A 21,422-nucleotide genomic window follows, 5' to 3' on the forward strand; every position below is an offset into this window, starting at 1 on the left:
TTGAAAGCCAGTATAGATTACAGCAGCTAGGAGAGTACAGACAGGAGACTGCCTCCCTGGTTTAAATCTGACCTCTGCCCACTTCATACCTGTGTGACCAGTGAGTGCTAAGTCGCTTCATTCGTGTCCGACTCTTTGCGACCTGCTGGACTGTAGCCCTCCAGGTTCCTTTGTTCATGGGATTCTCCAGGCAAGAATACTGGAGTGGGTTGCCATTCCCTTCTCTAGGGGATCTTTCCCACCCAGGGATTGAAGCTGGTTTCCTGCATTGCAAGCGAATTCTTTACCGTTGAGCCAGCCAGGAAGCCCAGTGTGACCAGTCGGCAAGTTAATTAACCTCTCTGTGCCTTCTCTGTAAAATGGGGTAGAAAAGTTTCTACTTCACAGGGTTGTTGTAAGGATAAAATGAGTTAATCTGTAAAGTTTTTTCGCGGACAGGCCCTGGATCCTGTTAAGTCTCCAAGAAATATTGTTAATACATTTTAAAATAAAATTTTACTTTGGTAGTATATTTCAAAGTAATACAAATTGTGAAAGTTCTTTCATATTTTGTATATGCTTCAGAAAATGTCAAATATGCATGCTAGAGAATATAATTTTTATGGGTAAGCTAGTGGCCACCTTGGTACTTTGTGAATAGTGGAGATAAGACATATATATAAATACTTAGGACAATGACAAGTGTTAAAGAGTGGCAGAGTTGCATGGGAGAGTATTTATAACTAGAGTTGGGGGCAATCAAGGAAGTCTTCATGGAGGAAGTGGCATTTGCACAGGACCTGGAAAAATAGGGTAGAGGAGATGGGATCTGACTGGCCATCTGACAGGGCATTTTTCTGGATGAGAGATGTTCTCCTGCATTCAGTTAATTCTAAGTAGCCATTTATAGAGGACCTGCTACATATATGCCGGGGAATGCTGTTAGACATCCTATTATGAACAGGAAGGCCACCCACAACGCAGAATCATACAGTCCAAAATGGCAGAGATGCTAAATCTGAGAAGCACTCATGAAGCCACACTGGAAGAATCCATCTGAGGCAAAGGGAATGGTTGTTGACCTTTGCCCTGAACCCACTGCACTGACAGTGAGGCCCTTCCTCACACACTCAGAATGCAGTTATATACTTAGAGAGCTGTAGCCTTATCAACCAATGTGCTTAGCACGTTCTGGCATAGAAGGGCACCTGCTCCAACTCCCAGCAAAGCTGGTATCCCTGCCCTATCTTTTGAGTCAAGGAAACAGACTCAACATAGCAGAACAGAAAATATTAAGGGCTCCCAGAAATCTGTGCTTCTCCAGGTCCTGGAAGGTGGTAAAAGAGAATTTGGCACACCAGGTAAGAGATGATTTTCATGTTTAAGTCATAAACATGACTTAAGCTCCCACCCCAGTTAGTGCTTTCTGCTTTACACAGAAAGCAGTGTGATTTCTCTTTACAAAGCAGTGATTTAATGTTTTGCACAAATCATATATACTTTATACAATGTTAGGAGATTTGAAAAAATATACCCAAAAGAGAGCAAGAAATCGCCCCTTGGAATAACCACAGTAAACATGTAGTGAGCATTCTTCCAGACAATGCAGGAGGTATATTTATTTGGTCTGTTGAAGAAGGATGCGAGACGAAACTAACCTCATTCTTTTTTAAATACAGGAGTCTACCCAACTAGAACATGAGTTACATGACAGGAAGCAGCTTACCTTTGTTCCCTGATATGTCCCCAGAGCCAGAAAAGGGCCTGGCATAGAAAAGATCCTCAATAAATATTTGTTGAATAAATTATTACTATGCAAATATTACCCATGGTACAATCAATTTTTTTTTAAGGTTTACATTTTCTTATTTATTTGGCTGCATCAGATCTTAGTTGCAGTACATTGGATCTTTGTTACGTCATGTGGGAGCTTTTCCTTGTGGCACACCAACGTTCTAAGTTGTGGTCCCCAGCCTCCAGACTGCACAGGCTCAGTACTTGTGGCCCAAGGACTTAGTTGCCCGGTAGCATGTGAGATCTTAGTTCCCTGATCAGGGATTGAACCCACGTCCCCTACTTCGCAAGGTAGATTCTCAACCACTTTACCACCAGGCAAGTCCCGCAACCAATTTTTATATTTGATACCTTTTATTTCATGGAGAGTTAGGTGTGTTTTTTCATGGAGTTTTAACTGCCTCCCCTTCACTTGTGTTGTCTGCCTTGACTGTATTCTTCCCTTCCTCAGCTTCCCCAGGATTGTGTGAAATCCCTGGAACATCCTGTCTCAGGGAGGTTGTTCCCTCCTGCTTCAGCCTGGAATAATTCTCTTTAAGCTCCAGCGGCCTGGGCACACAATTCCATCCTGAAATTCCCCATCTGAATTCCATGCCTTCCTTTCTCTGGGGTTACTTCCTTGTTTGGATAGAGAACAAGCTCTAGAAACATTCTAAGAAAGTGTTTGGAGAGGGAAAGCATCCCTAGGTTTTCCTGGGGAACAGAGCTGACCTTTGCTTGTCCCTGGAACTCAGCCCAGGCCCCCTCTTCACCGTTCTGTCTGCTCCCTTCCTGGTCCTTCCACTCGCCATGCCCTTCTGTCCCTCAGGCCTTTGCACTTACTTTTCTTTCTGAATGCTCTTCCTCAGGCTCATCACAGGGGTACCCTTCTCATCCTTCAGTCCTCAGTCTACATGTTCCCCTCTTTAAAAGCCCTTCTCAGACCACTCTACCTAACAGAGACCTTTCCCTCTACCCCATCTCTCTCTGTCACCTCCCTCCATTGACTTCCTTTGTAGAATGTATTCTAATTGGCAAGTGCATTGTCAGTCTGGGTCTTGCTGGCTCATTGGATGTCGCCCACCCTAGAATATCAGCTCCATGTCTCTCCTGCTCACTCCTGTATCCCCCTTGCTGGGTATGGGGTCAGATAAGTAGCAGATATTTAGTAACTGCCAAATGGATGGATGAACACTGCTGCTCTGTGACCTGTTGGATAAACTTTCTGTGGAATGAGGATGATAGTGGTAGCCACCACATAGTGTGTAGTAAGAGTTAGATGAAGTAAGGAATACATTTAAAGAAATGGTTATCTGCACATAGTAAGACTCAACAATTATTCTTTTCTTTCTTTGTTTCTGAGTTCTTGGCTGAACTCTGACCCTGCTTGGGCAAACTTGAGCTAATCACAGAAGCTCCTGGGCTGTCAGAGTTTATTGAGTGCCTACATACTGTTCTAGTGCTGGAAATATGGTGATAATATAAATCCCTGCTCTCTTGGGACTTACATTCCAAGATGTCTGGTGGTCTAAACACTTTCTCTGATATCCTGTGTCACTTAGGCATTGGAATTACCTGGCTGGGTTTTGCCTGGAGGAGGGGACGAGAACTGGCTTTCTGTGATGGTTTGGCAGATCTCCTCCAACTGTGCCTGTTTGAAAGTGAGTTTGCTAGCTAGGGCATGGGATCTGAAGATATCCCCACTGAAAGCACATCAGAACTGGAGGAGTTGGCTGACTGCCAGCAGAGCCTTCTGCCCAGAGGGCCTTGAGAGGGGCTGGGGGGAGGGGAGCAGCACAGGTGGCGAAAACATCCAGGGGCCCCACCTGCCTGGGGATAGCGTTTCTTCTGATTTGCAAACCTTTCTCTATCCTTCCAAAAATGAGTGCTGTCCCAGTTCACCATAGGTGATAAAAACTGATAGCTCCACATTCTCGCTCATTCTTGCTTGGCCTTGGGTTTCAGCTCAGTGCCTAACACTTAACTCTCTGATCCAGAGCCTAACACTTAACTTCTGGCCAGGAGGTGACTTCAGCTCTGGGGAAAAACAAGCCTATTGTGTTTGCTTGGATCAATTGATAAGAGAAATTACTGAGGATGTTCTTCTTTGACATTTGCCAGGGGCGAAATTTCATAAAAGTGGGTTGCGTGGGTGGATGTGAAATAACAATTTGTCCCAGGAGACTGATTATGGGGCCAGAATCTGAATCCCAGGTCTGGAATGCAATTTAATACGTGACTTTGAATATAATGTAGATCGAGTTCATAAGATACTCAGCAAATTAATCAATCAGTAATCCCAAAGTGTTTTTGACAATAAACACAAAACATGTGGATTATATAAGTAATATGGTAAATAGTGAAACCTCCAGTGGACAGAACAAAAGAGGTTGGATTTATTTGCTGAGGAAGAGTCCCTGCAGGACCCCCCCGGGGACAAGTGTGGTAGTGCCTGGTCCTTGATTTGACAGATGTGGAAAGCCTTGGGCAGAGGACTCTCATGCCACAAAAAAGTCCTAAGGGAGTCTGGCTGAGAGGACTGGAGGAGAGAAGCATAGGATAGATCACTCTGAGACAGTCGTTCTTGTTGAATTTGTGTCGGGGCTTCCCAAGCGGCTCAGTGGGTAAAGAATTTGCCTGCAATGCAGGAGGCACAGGAGATGGGGGTTTGATCCCTGGGTCAGGAGGATCCCCTGGAGAGGGGCCACCTACTTCAGTATTCTTGCCTGGAGAATCCCATGGACAGAGCTACATCCCTGGCAGGCTACAGTTCATAGGGTCACAAAGAGTCAGACACAACTGAGCATGCCTGCAACAATAGCCCTTAAAGGCTACTCCTGATATAGTAGAAACATGTAAACTGTGGACTTAGATACGTTTTCAAAGAATAATTTAAAAAAATTAAAAAAAAAGCTAATGTCAAAATTCTCATACAAATATATGCTGAGTTTGTGTTAAAAATAGAGTTGGACATAACTTCGTTACTAAATGGCAGCAGCAGTTGCTTTACAATGTCGTGTTAGTTTCTGCTATATAGCAAAGTGAATCAGCTATATATATATATATATCCTCTCTTTTTTGGATTTTCTTCCAATTTAGGTCACCAGAGCACTGAGTAGAGTTCCCTGTATTATACAGTAGGTTTTCGTTAGTTACCTATTTTATACATAATATCTATAGTGTATATGTGTCAATCCGAACCTCCCAGTTCCTTCCACCTTGCCCTTCCCCTTTTGCTATCCATACATTTGTTCTTTACATCTGTGTCTCTACTGCTTTGCAAATAAAATCATCTATACCAAAAAAAAAAAAAAAAGTGACAATCACGTGAGCAGTGATTTTCTAGCAGGGAATTCAGGCTCATTTCTTGTAAAAATGGTGCAGCTGGGTGGCCCACTGTTCACCATTGAATGAAGCCCCACTGTACGCCAGCACTGTTCTAGGGGCTGATGATACAACAGCAAGCAAAGCAAGCAGAAATCTCTATCATCTTGTATTCTACTGTGTCGAGGCTGATGATAAGCGAAATAAGGTAATGATGTGTTAGTTGGTGATAGGTGGTATGGAGAAACATAAAGCAAGGAAGAAGGAGGGGAAGTGTAGTGGCCCCCCAAAGGCACCCCTAGGAATCCCCTCAGGCATTCATACTCTTGTGTGGTTCCCTCCACAATGTACCACATTGTACCGGGGTTAGTCTGTGTGACCAATAGGATATGGTAAAAGTGATGGAATGTCACATGTTAGATTAGGTTTTAGAAGACAGTGGCTTCCTTCTTGGGCTCGCTTTCTGGTCTTTCCCTCTAGGGGAAGCTGGTTGCCATACTTTGGGGATAGGCAGCCTATGATGAGGTCCACACGTAAGGAGCTGAGGTGCCCCGTCAGAAGCTGGGGAGGAAAGGGGCTTGCCAACCGACCGCAACCTCATGAGAGACTCTGAACCAGAGCTTGGAGGAAGCCTTGTCTTCAGTGTTCTGGAGCTGAGGATGTATTTTCTGCGTGGCTCCCATCACTAGGCCCTGTGCTAAGTGCTTTGTTAGCACTTACAGGTTTCACACCTAATTCTCCTAACAGCCTTATGTGGTACGCTATTATTGCATCCATTTTACAGATGGAGGCTCAGAGGCTAATTCATTAGTGCACAGATCCTTCAGCTAGGATATGTCTGAGCTGGGACTCACACTTGGGCCTCTAAGCTGCCATGATATTCCTCCCCTTCTTTGCTCTTTTCAAATAAGGCTTGTGATGTAACACTGATGCACTTTTCCCTTCCTTGTCCTCCAGGTCACTCCTAAATATTGACATTTATTGAGCTCTGTGATCCCCAGGCCATACTTTTCCCTCTACTTCACCTCTGGAATATCAAAGGGCAGCTTCAATATTCACAAGGATGATAGTCTATCCCACTCCAGGTTCATGGTTCTGGAATCTTGTAAGAACATTTAACTGGAGATGTACCCTCTTGACAAAGCTTAAGTACATGATGGTGGTGGTTTAGTTGCTAAGTTGTGTCTGACTCTTGGGACTCCATGGACTGTAGTCTGCAAGTTTCCTCTGTCCCTGGGATTTTCTAGGTGAGAATACTGGAGTGGGTTGCCATTGCCTTCTCCAGAGGATTTTCCCAACCCAGGGATCGAACCCGGGTCTCCTGCAGTGTAGGCAGATTCTTTACCAACTGAGCTACCAGGGAAGTGCAGGATACAATATTGTTAATTACAATCACAGCAGGTCTTGGGAACTTGTTGATCTTGCGTAGCTGGCACTATATACCTGTTGAATAGTGACTCCCCACTTCCTCCTTACAGGTCAGGTTTGTCTCTGGCCTCCTTTGTCCCCTACAAAGGATACAAACTTCTTGTTTTGTGTTGTTTAATTTCTAAGTCGTGTCCAATTCTTTTGCGACCGTGTGGACTGTAGCCCACCAGGCTCTTCTGTCCATGGATTTCCCAAGCAAGAATACTGGAGTGGGTTGCCATTTCCTTCTCCAGAGGGTCTTCCCAACCCAGGGATCAAACCAAATCTCTTCCATTGGCAGGCAGATTCTTTTACTGCTGAACCACCAGGGAAGCCCACAAACTTCCTGCATTGCCTTAATTCTGGAACTTGATCTCTGGTGCCATTGGCTGCCTCTTGTTTCTTTTATGTAGTTTTCTTTTGTATGAGATGCAACTAATTATTAAGATAACGAGAGGTGGGGTCTCTCACATCTCAGGTCTTTGATCCACAGGTTATGGGGCATATTGGTCTTCCTGCTGGGAAAACAGATTTCAATCTAGGACACATACCCAAATGCCATTAAGAGCCAGGCAGTCACTGAAAATGAGCAGCAGGCCCCATGGAGGACACAGCCCCCGTGGACTGCCTTTCTATTTCCTGTTCTGCTGGAGACACAAAGATAAGCGCTATTTCACTTCTTTCAACACTGACATGAAAGTCCCACAATACAAGCAGGATGATAAGCAGCAACTGTCATGGGCTCTGTGCTGTGGTGATAAGTGGGGTGGGCCAGGGAGGACTGTGGAATGCTGAGAAATGCTTGCATAAGTTGTGGCTGAAACTCAGAACTGCTGAATAGTGTCCCATGGGAATGCAGGTCTACTGTTCAGATATTCCAACAGACGACAGCAGCCTGGGTGATTTGGGTGTATGAGATTGACTGTCTTTTTTGTTTTTTGAAATATTGCTGATTTACAATATTGTGTTCTGTTAGTTTCAGGTGTACAGCAAAGTGATTCAATTATATATGTAGTTTTTCAGATTGTTTTCCATTATAGGTTATTACAAGATATTGAATATAGTTCCCTGTGCTATACAGTAAATCCTTGTTGTTTAGTATAGTAGTGTGTATCTGTTAATCCCACACTCCTCATTTATCCCCACTGCCCTTTCTTCTTTGGTAATCACAGGTTTGTTTTCTATGAAAATTGACTTTTTTATTATTGAAAAATAATTAAAAAATACTTTTCAGGCCGGTATAGTGCAAGTCAAACAAAATGTCTGTGGGCTTATTTGGGGTCCTAAACCTTGGCTGCACAGCAGGATCTTGTGGGGAGCCTTTAAAAGTGCTGATACCAAATCACACTCTGAGTCAATTAAGTCAGCCTCTTCGGAGGCAGGCTCAGTCATCAATATTTTTTAAAATGTCCCAGGTGATTTCAAAGTGCAGTTAAGACTGAGAGCTACTAGGCCTGATGACCATCGGTCTGTGACCTCTGATTTCTAAGGGCCTGTTGCAGCAGGAGCTGTGGGTTTTCTACTCTGCCCGGGCTTTTTCTGATGTTAATTGGCAGGGGTGCCAGGTCACCAGGTGTCAGGTGCCCTGGGTGAGGCCTCCAAAGGAAGGCATCAGGTGCTCTCCCTTTCTGTTTCTCTTGAGGTCTCCAACTCTGTCATGAAATGTGGGTTTTCATGGTGATGGCAGTTCCTGAGAAACTCACAAGTTGTTTCACCTTAAATGATAGCAAAGGCTCCTCTCATGGTGCACACTATCTGATTTAGCATCTTGTTCTGGATACAAGGGCCTCCCTGGTGGCTCAGACAGTAAAGAATCCACCTGCAACTGAGATCCAGGTTCAGTTCCTGGTTTGGGAAGATCTTCTGGAGAAGGGAACGGCAACCCACTCCAGTCAGTATTCTTGCCTGGAGAATTCCATGGACAGAGGAGCCTGGTGGGCTATAGCCCATGGGGTCACAAAGAGTCAGACATGACTGAGTGTCTAACACACACACACCTGGATAGAATTTCTTCCTTTTTGTTTGCTCTTTTTCTTTTGGCCACACTGTGTAGCATGTGGGGTCTTAGTTCCCAGACCAGGGATCCGCCTGGAAGGCAGCATCTTAACTCCTGGACTACTGGAGAAGTCCCATGGGTACAATTTCTTATTCAGTCACCTGGCTACACTGTCTCTGTGTTATAATGACTAGACATCACGCACCTTCCGTCAGCTTGCAACTGTGTGACGATGCCCATTGGGTAGGTATACACACAAAATCATCTTCAAGGTCTTAAGACTGAGTACAGCGGGTCTCCCCAGGTACCATGACCTGATGGTGGTGGTAACCACGGTGGGCAAATAGCAGTGCCTGATATTCCTTCCCCATCCTCGGGTGGTGGTGTTATGCCCAGAGTCCGAGTCCCCAAGACTGAGAGAATAAGACATCCACAGCAATGCAAAAGCATAGAGGGGTTTTATTGCCAGCTCGAGCCAGGGCTCCTGTCTCATCCAGCGCAGTGGAGTTTAGAGGAGAGCCCCGAGCCCAGATTTACAGCAGTATTTATAAGTTTAGAACAAAGACAGGAGTTGGCAAGGGTTGATTGGCTGCAGGGGTTTCCTGGTATTTACTGATTGGCCAGTCATCATCCCTGTGATTGGCCAGAGTTATCATCCCTCTGATTGGCCAGAGTTACAATCCCCGGAAACCCCGGAAGCATGACTCAGGGATTATTTTTGGCCTAGTGCACCTCTCTGAGCCTGTCCTGGCTCTGGTGAGGTTGTAACAGTGGTAGTTCTCAGTCACTTCCTTGACTCTTGTTGTCTCATCTCTCTTGTATCACACACTTTGGCTTGCACTCTCATACCTCTTAAATCTGTGCCAGCAATTCTTAGTCTTTGCTGAGTTCCAAGCCCTTATTTTCAACAGTCTATTAGACGCTTTCACCTGAATGTCTTATAGGAACTGTGGACTCAAGGTGATCGATCCTGAATTTATTATTATTTTTAATAAATTTGTTACTCTTTCTCCCTCCATTTGCTTTTTTCTAAAGGAATTTACTGAAAGGACACACAAGAGAAGAACTGATAAACCAGAACTAAGGAGAGGAGCCCAGGATGCTTGTGGATTCAGAGTCTCAGATACACATGGATAGCCTTTCAAGAAGCTGCCTTTGGATGACTCATTCACAGCTACCTCCAGCACACATGTGTTTCTGCTCAGATTCAGATTCCTGAGCAAGATGAACTGATTGGTGTTTCTTTGGTCATGTGCCACCCCTGACTTTAACCCCTGTGGTTGAAGACCCACCAGAATCAGACAAAACAGGCTGGGTGCTCTTACTAGGAGAAGGGAAAGAACTTCCAAGGAGCAGAAAAAGGATTTTATAAAAACCGTCCTCATCTTATTGATTTAAACATTATGCAGGTAGCAAGTAAGCGAATGCACTTGTGAAAAACCAAATAATGAAGAGTATAGAATAATACCTTACTTCTTACCTTACTCTCACCCCTAGAGGTAAGTACTACCAATTTATGGTGTCTCTTTATAGATTTTTTGGATACATTTAGCTACTGTAAATTTATCTGTAAACTTATATGTATATACACAATAATATAACTGTTTCAAAATGAATATGATGTACTGCCTTCACTTAATTTACAGACCTTTACCATTTTAAAACTTACAGCTCTACTTCATATGTATTTTAACAAGTAATTCATGGTCAACATTAATTTAAACAGTTCAGAAGTTAATAAAATGAAAAGTGTAAATTTCCTTTCTTCTAATCCACATTTTCATAAATTCCTAGTGCTATTCCCCTGAAGTAACCACTGGCAAGTTTCTTTTATATCAGAAGAAATACTGTAAGGTAAACAAGTAAGCAGGGCCTCCTAGGACTGCTCCGTTTCTATAGACCAACATTATAATGTCAGTTATGTTTATCAGCCCATTTCCATAAATAGAGCAAAATCAATAGTATCAATGGATGGATGACTGCCAACATTTTTGTTACAAAATGTAGTATTTGTTAAGTTACTGTCAGTAAACTTTCTCCCTCTTCTAACTTCCTGACTCCCCAAATATATCTTTTTCGTGTAACAGGGCCCAGGCCAATTTTTAAATCAACATTTTATAGATATCCTTGCTGCTTATAAATCTGACATAGAAACCGGTGTTCAAAGATCTTCATTCTGCTGCTAAGTCACTTCAGTTGTGTCCGACTCTGTGTGACCCCATAGACAGCAGCCCACCAGGCTCCCCCGTCCCTGGGATTCTCCAGGCAAGAACACTGGAGTGGGTTGCCGGAAATAAACTAGAACTGGATTTGTCAAAATCCAGTTAGATAAGTATCTCTCTTTGAACCAGAACATGCAGTATTACATGAAGATATATCTTAGGGAGAAAGACATTTGCAGGTTTTTTTCTGTTTGAATTCTGGGGTAATTCTTTGTTCTCATAAAATATTTTACAGATAGAGGGGACGTTAGGTTTGATTGCTACAACCTTCTTACATCGTCGACCATTTGGAAACAGCTACATCAGCTGTAAAGAGGAGCGTCAGCTGCTGTGATGGCTGGTAAGCAATTTTGGGAGCGAAAGCTTGTGTTGATTGTCGTCAGCTGGGCACACCAGGCAGGGCAGCTCTTACCTATTCACTGAGCTCCACGCAGAACATTCTGGACACACTGTGGCCTGCTTCTTGGATCTTTTTCAATCTAATGAAAGGAATTCTGAGAATGCAGAGGGATCCCCATTCCCCTAGGCATGCTAAGAACTCCTTTGCTTCCTGAGATCATGAGAAGCAGAAGGAAAGTGGAGATAAGTAAAAAGTGTAATTATCCCTTTTAAAAGTTTAATTAATCTATGGCTGCACTGAGTCCTCATTGCTGTGCACAGACTGCCTCTAGTTGTGGCGCGCAGGCATCTCACCGCAGTGGCTTTGTTGAGGAGCACAGGCTCTAGAGAACATGGGCTTCATGGTCACAGCTTGCAGGATCTTCCACTGTGGTATGCAGGCTCTAGAGCGCAGGCTTAGGAGTTGCGGCACACAGGCTGGGTTGCCTCTGGGAGTATAGGATCTTAGTTCCCTGACCAGGGATCAAACCCTTGTTCCCTGCAGCTGGATTCTTAACCACTGCACCAACAGGGAAGTTCAAGAGTATAATTATTCTGTGCTGGCTCTGGGACACCTAAATACCCTTGCTACGTTCTTCTTGAGGGAATTTGGGTTTCCCTTTTGTGGAAATTGGGCTCCTCTTGCTATCAACACTAGGTCTATTCGCCCTTCACCTCCCTTCCAATCAGACCCTCTCTGTATATGTAGTAAATCCCCATTCATTGGCCCACGGTTAAAACATAAGCTCAAAACTGGGCATTGCACACAGTATACACTTGCTTAACCATTTGCTGAATTTACTAAGAAGAATTCACAGTTAACGGTAGAAACCCACTGCTTGGAGTCAAGCAATTGGGAATTCCTCTTTATTTTGTTTGGTTCCAGCCTGCAGGGCTGGGTGAAAGGGTGTTGTGTTTACTTGTAGTAGCTCAAAGTGATGTAGCCAAGATGTAAAATCAGAACCGCAGGTACACAGAACTGACCATCAAACTTAAGGGCAGGATGAAGAGAAATTGGGAGGGTAAGTGCATATGTCTATAGCCAGGCATTTGTGATGGGGGATACAATCTATTGTAAGGAATTGAGAGGGGCGGACAGTCAGGACTCTCTTTTAGTGGGTGTTCTGACCTGGTGGCCTGAGGGAGTCCTCAAGGGCCCATCACTTACACACACTGACTTCTCATAAATTTCTATGGTATGTTTTTTAATAATTCATAGAATAGATAGAAAATAAGAATACAGAAGCCCTGGACAATACTATTAACCAGCCAGACCGAATTGACATTTTTAGAATATTCTACCCAACAACAGCAGAATAAACATTCTCAAGTGTGCATGGAACATCTACCAAGATGGACCATATTCTGGGCCATGAAACAAGTCCCAATAAATTTGAAAGAATTCATGTTATACAAAGTATATTCTCTGATCACAGTGGAATTAAATTAGAATTCAACTAAAGGAAAATTTTGAAAGTCCTCAAACATTTGCAAACTAAATAATACATTTTAAAGTATTCTATGGATCAAAGAAGAAATCAAAAGGGAACAAAATATTTTGAAATGAATTAAAATGAAATCACTCCATATCAAAATTTATGGGATGCTACTAAAGAAATATCTAGAAAAAATTTATAGTACTAAGAGTCTATATTAGAAAAAATTTCAAATCAAGGACCTTAGTTTCTACCTTAAGAAACCAAAAGAAGAGCACATTAAAACCAAAGCAAGCAGAAAAAAGAATGGAATTTAGGAAGATGGCAATGACGACCCTGTATGCAAGACAGGGAAAGAGACACAGATGTGTATAACGGACTTTTGGACTCAGAGGGAGAGGGAGAGGGTGGGATGATTTGGGAGAATGCCATTCTAACATGTATACTATCATGTGAATTGAATCGCCAGTCTATGTCTTACGCAGGATGCAGCATGCTTGGGGCTGGTCCATGGGGATGACCCAGAAAGATGTTATGGGGTGGGAGGTGGGAGGGGGGTTCATGTTTGGGAATGCATGTAAGAATTAAAGATTTTAAAATTAAAAAAAAAAAAAAAGGAAAACCTAATGAATGGAAAAAAATAAAATAAAATAAAATAAAAAAAAAAGAAAAAAGAAATTAATATGCATTTTAAAATCTTTATTTTTTATTGAGATGTAATTAACATGTAACATTTTTGTGTTAGGTATCCAACATAGTTTGATATACATTAATATTGTGAAATAATTACCACTATATGTTGATACCTATCACTCAGACAGTTACCATTTCTTTTCCTTTTGATAGAAGTTTTAAATCTAATTTCTTTGCAACTTTCGAATGTACTTTATAGTATTGGAAACTGTAGTCACCATGCTGCACATTACATCCTCAGAGAGTGTGATAGTGTTGTCTTATAACTGGAAGTTTATACCTTTTGATGCCCTCTACCCATTTCACTGATAGCCTGCCCTCACCCCTCTTTTCCCCATCCTCTAGCAACCACCAATCCTCCTTATCTATGATTTTTTAAAATACCACATAAGGTGAGCTCATACAGTTATTTGTTTTTCTGTGTCCGACTTATTTCACTGAGCATAATGCTCTCAGGTTTCATCCATGTTGTTGCCAATGGCAGGGTGTCCTTTTTTATGGCTGAATAATGTTCTGTGTGTGTGTGTGTACACCACATTTCCTGTGCCCATTTATCCATCAGTGGATACGTAGGTTGTTTCCATGTCTTACAATGATGATGCAATGAATACAATGGTACAGATACCTTGTCAAAATAGTGATTTTGTTTCCTTTGGATAAAAACCCAGAAATGAAATGGCTGGATCATATAGTAGTGTTATTTTTAATTTTTGAAGAATCTTCATTCTGTTTTCCCTAGTACCTATACTAATTTATATTCACACCACCAGTGTAAAAGCATTCCTTTTTCTTTTTATCCATATTCTCTCATGATCAGAATAATTTTGTTATTCCTATCACAATTTTATTTAAAATTTATGTACTTCAAAAATTTTTTTCTAATTATATAAAGTATATTTTGTTAAGGTGAAAAATAATGATACTGATCAAAACACCTTTATGAAATCCTGAGTGTGTACTAGATCACTGTATCATTTCTTTTTAATTGGATAAATTTAACATGTAACATTATATAAATTTAATCATGTTACTTTGATACATTTGGTTTGGTTTAGTCGCTAAGTCGAGTCTGACTCTTTGCAACCCCGTGGACTATAGCCCACCAGGCTCGTCTGTCCGTGGGATTTTCCAGGCAAGAATACTGGAGTGGATTGCCATTTCCCTCTCCAGGGGATCTTCCCAACCCAGGAATCGAACCCAGGTCTCCTGCATTGCAGGCAGATTCTTTACCGACTGAGCTGTGAGGGAAGTCCTACATATTACAATATGGTTTCATTGTAATAATACTTATCAGATTGCAAACTTATAGTGCAATATTACTATGTTTAGTGTACTGTAATTTAAATCTCTATGGCTATGTTAGTACTTATTACAAGTTTGTACCCTTAAACATCCTAACTTTTATCCCACTACCCTCTGATCCCCTGGTAGCTACTGTTTTACTCTCTTTTTCTTAAATTTTTTTTTTTTCACATTCCACATGTATGTGATATTATATAATATGTACTTGTCTTTCTCTGTCTGGCTTATCTCACTTAACAAAATGTGCTCAAGGTCCATCTATGTAGTCACAAAAGCAGGATATCCTGCTTTTTCATGGCTAAATAATACTATATTGTATATACATCACATCTTTTTTAATCCATTCATCCACTGATGGGTATTTGTATTGTTTCCATATGTTTCACAATGAGATACTATAAATAAGGCTGCAATATGCCAGGACATAGACACATCTCTTGAAATTCCTTTGGGTTTTCATTTCCCTTGGGTATATTCCCAGAAGTGGAATTGCTGGATTGTGTGGTTGATCTATTTTTAATTTCTTGAGGAACTTCTATCTTGTTTTCTTGAGTGTTGGGACCAATTTACATTCCCATCAACAGTGTATAAGAGTTTCCTTTTTACCACATCTTCCCCAGCAATTGTGGTCACTTGTCTTCTTCATGTTAACCATTCTACCAAGCATGAGGTGATATCTTATAGTTGTTTTGAATTACATTTTTGATGATAATCGATGTTGAACACTTCATGGTGTTCACGGCCATTTTGGCCTGATGGTCATTTTGATGTCCTCTTTGGAAAAATGACTATTTAGTTCTTGTGCCCAATTTTTAAATAAAATAGTTTTATTGTTTGTTATTAAGTTGTGTTAGTTCTTTATATATTTTGGGTATTAACCCTTACCCAATATATGATTTGCAAAAATTTTCTTCTATTCTGAAGACTGCCTGTTCATTTTGTTAATAGTGTCTTTGCTATGCAAAGTTTTGCTTTTGATGTGGTCCCATTTGTTAATTTTTGCTTTTGATGTTTCTGCTTTTGGTGTTGTATTAAAAAAAATCCTCATCAAGAACAGCATTGATGAGATTCTTCCCTATATTTTCTTCCTGGAGTTATATGATATTTGGTCTTATGTTTATATTTTTGATCCATTTTGAGTTAATTTTTGTGAGTTATATTAGGGGTTCAATTTCATTGTTCTGCATATGTTTCTCCAGTTTTTCTAATACCATTTGTTCAAGACCCTATCCTTTCCCCACTGGGTATTCTTGGCTCCCTTGTTGAACATTATGTGACCATACAGGCCAAGATTAAATTCTGAGCTCTTTATTCTGTTCCATGGGTCTCTCTGGCTACTGTAGTGTCAGTACATCTTATACTGTTTTATCATTAAGACTTTGCAGTGTGGTGTGTGGTTTTATTTTTTGTTTTTTTCCTCTCAGCATTGCTCTGGTTTTTCAAGGTCTTTGTGGTTCCACACAGTTTAGGATTGTCTCTTCTATGTCTGTGAAGAATGCCTTTGTTATTTTGATGGGGTTTGTGTTGGAGCTGTAGATGGCTTTGGTAGTATGGCTATTTTCACAATATTAATTCTGCTATCTGTGAACAGAGGTTCCATTTTTTATATATCCTCACCAGTATTTGTTATCGTTTGTCTTTTTGAGACTAGCCATTCCAGGATATGAGGCGATACTTCATTGTAGTTTTGATTTTCATTTTTCTGATTACTGATATTTGTGCACATTTTCATAAACCTGTTGGCCATTTGTATATCTTCATAAAAGCATTTATTTGGTTCTTCCATCCATTTTTAAAATCAGATTTTTAAAAATTCAATTATAGAGTTCCTTATTTATTTTGGTTATTAATCCCTTAAGATATGTGGTTTGCAAATATCTTCTCACATTCTGTATGTTGCTTTTTCATACTATTAATGGTTTCCTTTGCTCTACACAAGCTTTTCATTTTTATTATTTTAATTGAGATTATGTAAATTTAAGGTATAAAAAATGTTGAATTGGTACAATGGTAATCATATTACAATGCATAAGTTTAACATTAGCTAACACCTTTATTATATCACATAATTATCTTTTCTGTGGTGAGTATACTTAAGATCTAGTCTCTTATCAAGTTTGATATCTATAATATAATATTATCTTAATATAATTGTCTATAATCACTGTATTGTACATTAGATCTCCAGGATTTATTTATATATGAGTTTGTACACCTAAATAACATCTCTCCTTTTCCCTGACACCACCCTACTTCCACCCCCCAGCTTCTGGTAAGCATCATTCTATGCTGTTTTTTCAACTTTGGCTTTAAAATATATATAGGTTGGTGATGGACAGGGAGGCCTGGCGTGCTGCAATTCATGGGGTCGCAAAGAGTTGGACACGACTGAGCGACTGAACTGAACTGATAATTTTCTGTGCTGGGCTTATTTGCAGCATGCAGCATCTTCAGTTTTTAACTGTGGCACGCGGGATCTTTAGTTGAGGCATGCAGGATCTAATTCAACGACCAGGGATTGAGCCCTGGCCCCCTGCATTGGGAGTTCAGAGTTAGCCCCTGGACCACCAGGAAGTCCCTAGTTTAGCTTTTTTTTAGATTCCACATGCTAGTGATATATCATACAGTATTTGTATTTCTCTGACTTATTTCACTTAGCATAATTATGTGATTTTTTTTCTTTGATTCTATTATTGTAATGTATCTCATTGATTTTGTGCATGTTGAACCATCTTTGCATCCCGTGGATAAATCTGTCTTGATCATTGTGTATGATCCTTTTCATAAGCTACTGAATTCAGTTTGTTAGTATTTTGTTGAGACTATTTGCATCTATATTCACCATGGATATTGGCCTGTAGTTTTCTGGTAGTGTCCTTTCCTGGCTTTAGTATTAGAATGATGTTTACCTTGTTAACTGGGTTTGGGAGTATTTCCACCTCATTGATTTTTGTGGGGAGAGTTTGGAAGTATTAGGATTGATTTTAAATGTTGGTAAAACATGCCAATGAAGCCATGTGGACCTGGGCTTTTCTTCATTGTGAAATTTTTGACTATTGATTGTCTCCTTGCTAGTAATTGGTCTGTTACATAGTTGTTAGTTGTTTTTTCCTTCCTGCGTTTTATTTATTTTTGCTTGAATCTCTATCATTTATTGCCTTCTGTTAACTTTGGGCTTAATTTGTGTTTTTCTAGCTCCTTAAGGTGTAGTTAGGTTGTTTGGGATCTTGTTTCTCCATGTTTCTCCAAGTGATATAATATTTTTCTCCTTGAACTGTTCTGGCTACATATGTAAGCTTTGTTTTTCCATGTTTATTTACCTCAAGATACTTACATATTTTCCCTTTAATTACTTTTTTGATTCATTTTTTGTTCAGGAAAAAGTTCTTTAACTTCCACATATTCACAGATCTTCCAGTTGTACTGTTGCTCGTGATATCTAGCTTTATATTTTTGTGATCAGAGAAGATACTTTGTATGGTTTCAGACTTCCTGAATTTGCTAAGGCTTCTTTTGTGGCCTAAAATATGGTCTCTATCTTATAAAATGTCCCAAATGAGCTTGACGTGAATGTGTATTTTGCTGTCATCAGAATGTTCTATGTAAGTGTGCTAAGCTCATCAGTCTATAGTGCTGAAATTCACTATTTCATTATTGAGTCTCTGTCTGGATGATGTGTTTATTGTTGAAAGTGGGGTATTAAAGTCCCCAATTATTATTGTATTGCTGCTTATTTCTACTTTTAGCTCTGTTAATTTTTGCTTTATTGATATGGGTGCTCCTATGTTGGATACACACAATTTACAATTGTTAAATCTTCTTGATGAATTGGCACCTTTATCATCATACAGTGACCATCTTTGTCTCTTTCCGGTTTTTTAAAGCCTGTTTGTCTAATAAAAGTATACCTAGCAATCTCTGTTTTCATTTGGGATGGTTACCATTTATTTGTAATATCTTTTTTTATCCCTTCATTCTCAGTTTATCTATGTCTTTAAGGTTAAAGTGAGTCTGTTGTTGGCAGAGTATCATTGGATCTTGTTTTTTATTTTTGTGTTTATATACATTCACACATTTTATGTCTTTTGATCAGAGTTTAAGCCATTTACATTTCAAGTAAATATTGATAAAGAATTATTAATACTATTGTCATTTTGTTAATTGTTCACTTGCTATTTTGTAAATCCATTTTTTCTTAGTTACTTACTCTGCTTTTTAAAAAAATACATTTTGAAGTCTTTTGGTGTCAGTCTGCTTTTACTCCTTTATCACGTTCTTCTGTGTAATTATTACGGGTTTCCCCCTCATTATCATGAAACTTGCATAGAATATCTTAAAATTATCCTATTTTCCTAATATCCTATTTTAAACTGATAAAAAGTTTACTTGAATAGAGTTCCTAAAGTTTACAGTTTTATTTCTCCCCATCACATTTTCAGTCATTAATATGATGTATTTTTTGTATTGTATGCTGCTGCTGCTGCTGCTAAGTCACTTCGGTCGTGTCCGACTCTGTGCGACCCGATAGACGGCAGCCCACCAGGCTCCCCCGTCCCTGGGATTCTCCAGGCAAGAACACTGGAGTGGGTTGCCATTTCCTTCTCCAGTGCATGAAAGTGAAAAGTGAAAGTGAATTCGCTCAGTTGTGCGCAACTCTTCACGACCCCATGGACTGCAGCCCACCAGGCTCCTCCGTCCGTGGGATTTTCCAGGCAAAGGTACTGGAGTGCTGTGCCATCGCCTTCTCCTGTGTATTGTATAGTATAGTAATTGCAAATTGTTGTAGCTGTGGTCATCTTTACATTTGTTTTTAGCTTTTAAATTATAGAGTAGTAAATGAATTATATACCACTATTACCATATTATAGAATCTAACTTTGACTATATATTTGCTATACCAGTGAGTTTTAGGCTGCTTTCTTAAATTTTTATGATGTTAATTTGTCAGTTTAACTTCCATTCAAAAAGTCCCTTTATATTTTCTTGTAAGACAGGTATAATGAGGATAATGTCCCTCAACTTTTATTTATTTGGGGAAGTCTTTATATCCCCTTCATTTCTGAAGGACAGTTTTACTCGGTATAGATTTTTGTTGTTGACAATTTTTTTCTTCAATATTTTGAATATGTCATCCTGCTATCTCCTGGTCAGAAAAGCTTTTGTGGAGAAATCTGCCGATAGTCTTATTGGGATTCCCTTGTATGTAACTTCTCTCTTCAAAATTCTTTCATTGTCTTTGATTTTTAAAAATTGAAGCATAGTTGCTTTAAACTTTAGGGTTGGTTTCAGGTGTACAGCATAGCAATTCAGTATTTTAGCAGGTTATATTCCATTAAAAGTTATTACAGTTAATGGGCTAATTTTATTACAGATAATTTCCTGTGCTACACAGAAAATCCTTTTTGCTTATTATTTTATAAATAGCACTTTGTATCTATTTATCTCCTATGTGTAGTTTGTCCCTCCCCACTCTTTGGTAACCAGTTTGTCTTCTCTGTCTGTGAGTCTGTTTTGTATATACATTCATTTGTGTTATTTTTTAGATACCACATATAAGGAATATCATATAGTACTTGTCTTTTTCTATATAATTTATTTCACTAAGCATACTCTCTAATTCCCTTCATGTTGCTACAAATGGCAGTACTTTCATTCTTTTTTATGGCATCTCTCTCTCTCTCTCTCTCTCTCTCTCTCTCTTTCTCTCTCTCCCTGGTAGCTCAGCTGGTGAAGAATCCTCCTGTAATGCAGCAGACCCTAGTTTGATTCATGGGTCAGGAAGATCCACTGGGGAAGGGATAGGCTACCCACTCCAGTATTCTTGGGCTTCCCCAGCTGGTAGATAATCTGCCTGCAATGAGGGAGACCTGGGTTTGATCCCTGGGTTGGGAAGATGCCCTGGAGAAGGGAAAGGCTACCCACTCCAGTATTCTGGCCTGGAGAATTCCATGGACTGTATAGTCCCTGAGGTCCCAATGTGTCAGACATGACTGAGCAACTTTCACTTTCACTATATATATAAAATCTCACACATCTTTTTAACCCAGTTGTATGTTGATAGGTCCTTGGGGTGCTTTCATAGCTTGGCTATTATAAATAATGCTTCTGTGAACATTGGGATGTATGCATTATTAGGGGAGGCATGTTTTTGATTTTCTGAAGATACACTCAGGATTGGAGTTGCTGGATCATATAGTAAATCAATTTTTGGTTTTCTGAGGAACCTCCATACTGTTTTCTTTTTAATATTTTTTATTTTTTAATGAATTTATGTTTTTGATTGCACTGGGTCTTTGCTGCATGCAGGCTTTCTCTAGCTGTGGTGCGTGGGGGCTCCTCTTCGTTGTGGGGCACGGGCGTCTCATCATGGGGCCGTCTCTTGTTGTGAAGCACAGGCTCTCGGCACACAGGCTTCAGTTGGAGCATGCGGGCTCAGTAGTCGTGGTGCATGGTTTAGACGCTCTGTAGCATGTGGAACCTTCCTGGGCCGGGGATTGAACCTGTGTCCTCTGCCTTGGCACACGGATCCCTATCCCCTATAACACCAGGAAACTCCCATACTGTTTTCCATAGTGGCTGCTCCAATTTACATTCCCAGCAGTAGTGTTCAAGAGTTCCCTTTTCTTCACATCTCTGCCAACATTTGTTATTTTAGACTTTTTGATATAGTCATTCTAATAGATGTGAGATGACATCTTGTTGTTTTGAATGGCATTTCTCTAATAATTAGTGATGTTAAGCATCTTTTCATGTGCTTATTAGCCAGCTGTATGTCTTCCTTAGAAAATTGTCTATTCAGTTCTTCTGTTCATCTTTTGATTGGATTGATTTTTTTTGATACTGAGTTGTATGAGTTGTCTATCTCTATCTTGGATTAAAACCTTGTTAGTTACATTGTTTGAAAATACATCC

The 21,422-nt window shown here is 40.2% G+C and overlaps 1 long non-coding RNA gene across 1 annotated transcript in view; it reads left to right on the top strand.

Annotated features, from left to right (window-relative positions):
- LOC138433551 (uncharacterized) overlaps positions 1–21,422 on the top strand; it is a 157,380-nt gene that overhangs the window by 63,725 nt on the left and 72,233 nt on the right. The window contains exons 2-3 of the long non-coding RNA XR_011254353.1: positions 9,515–9,978; positions 10,937–11,041. This is a non-coding gene — a long non-coding RNA (uncharacterized lncRNA). The remainder of the gene's footprint in view (positions 1–9,514; positions 9,979–10,936; positions 11,042–21,422) is intronic.

The sequence above is a fragment of the Ovis canadensis genome, chromosome 2 (genome assembly GCF_042477335.2).
Source record: "Ovis canadensis isolate MfBH-ARS-UI-01 breed Bighorn chromosome 2, ARS-UI_OviCan_v2, whole genome shotgun sequence".
Lineage (NCBI taxonomy): Eukaryota > Metazoa > Chordata > Mammalia > Artiodactyla > Bovidae > Ovis > Ovis canadensis.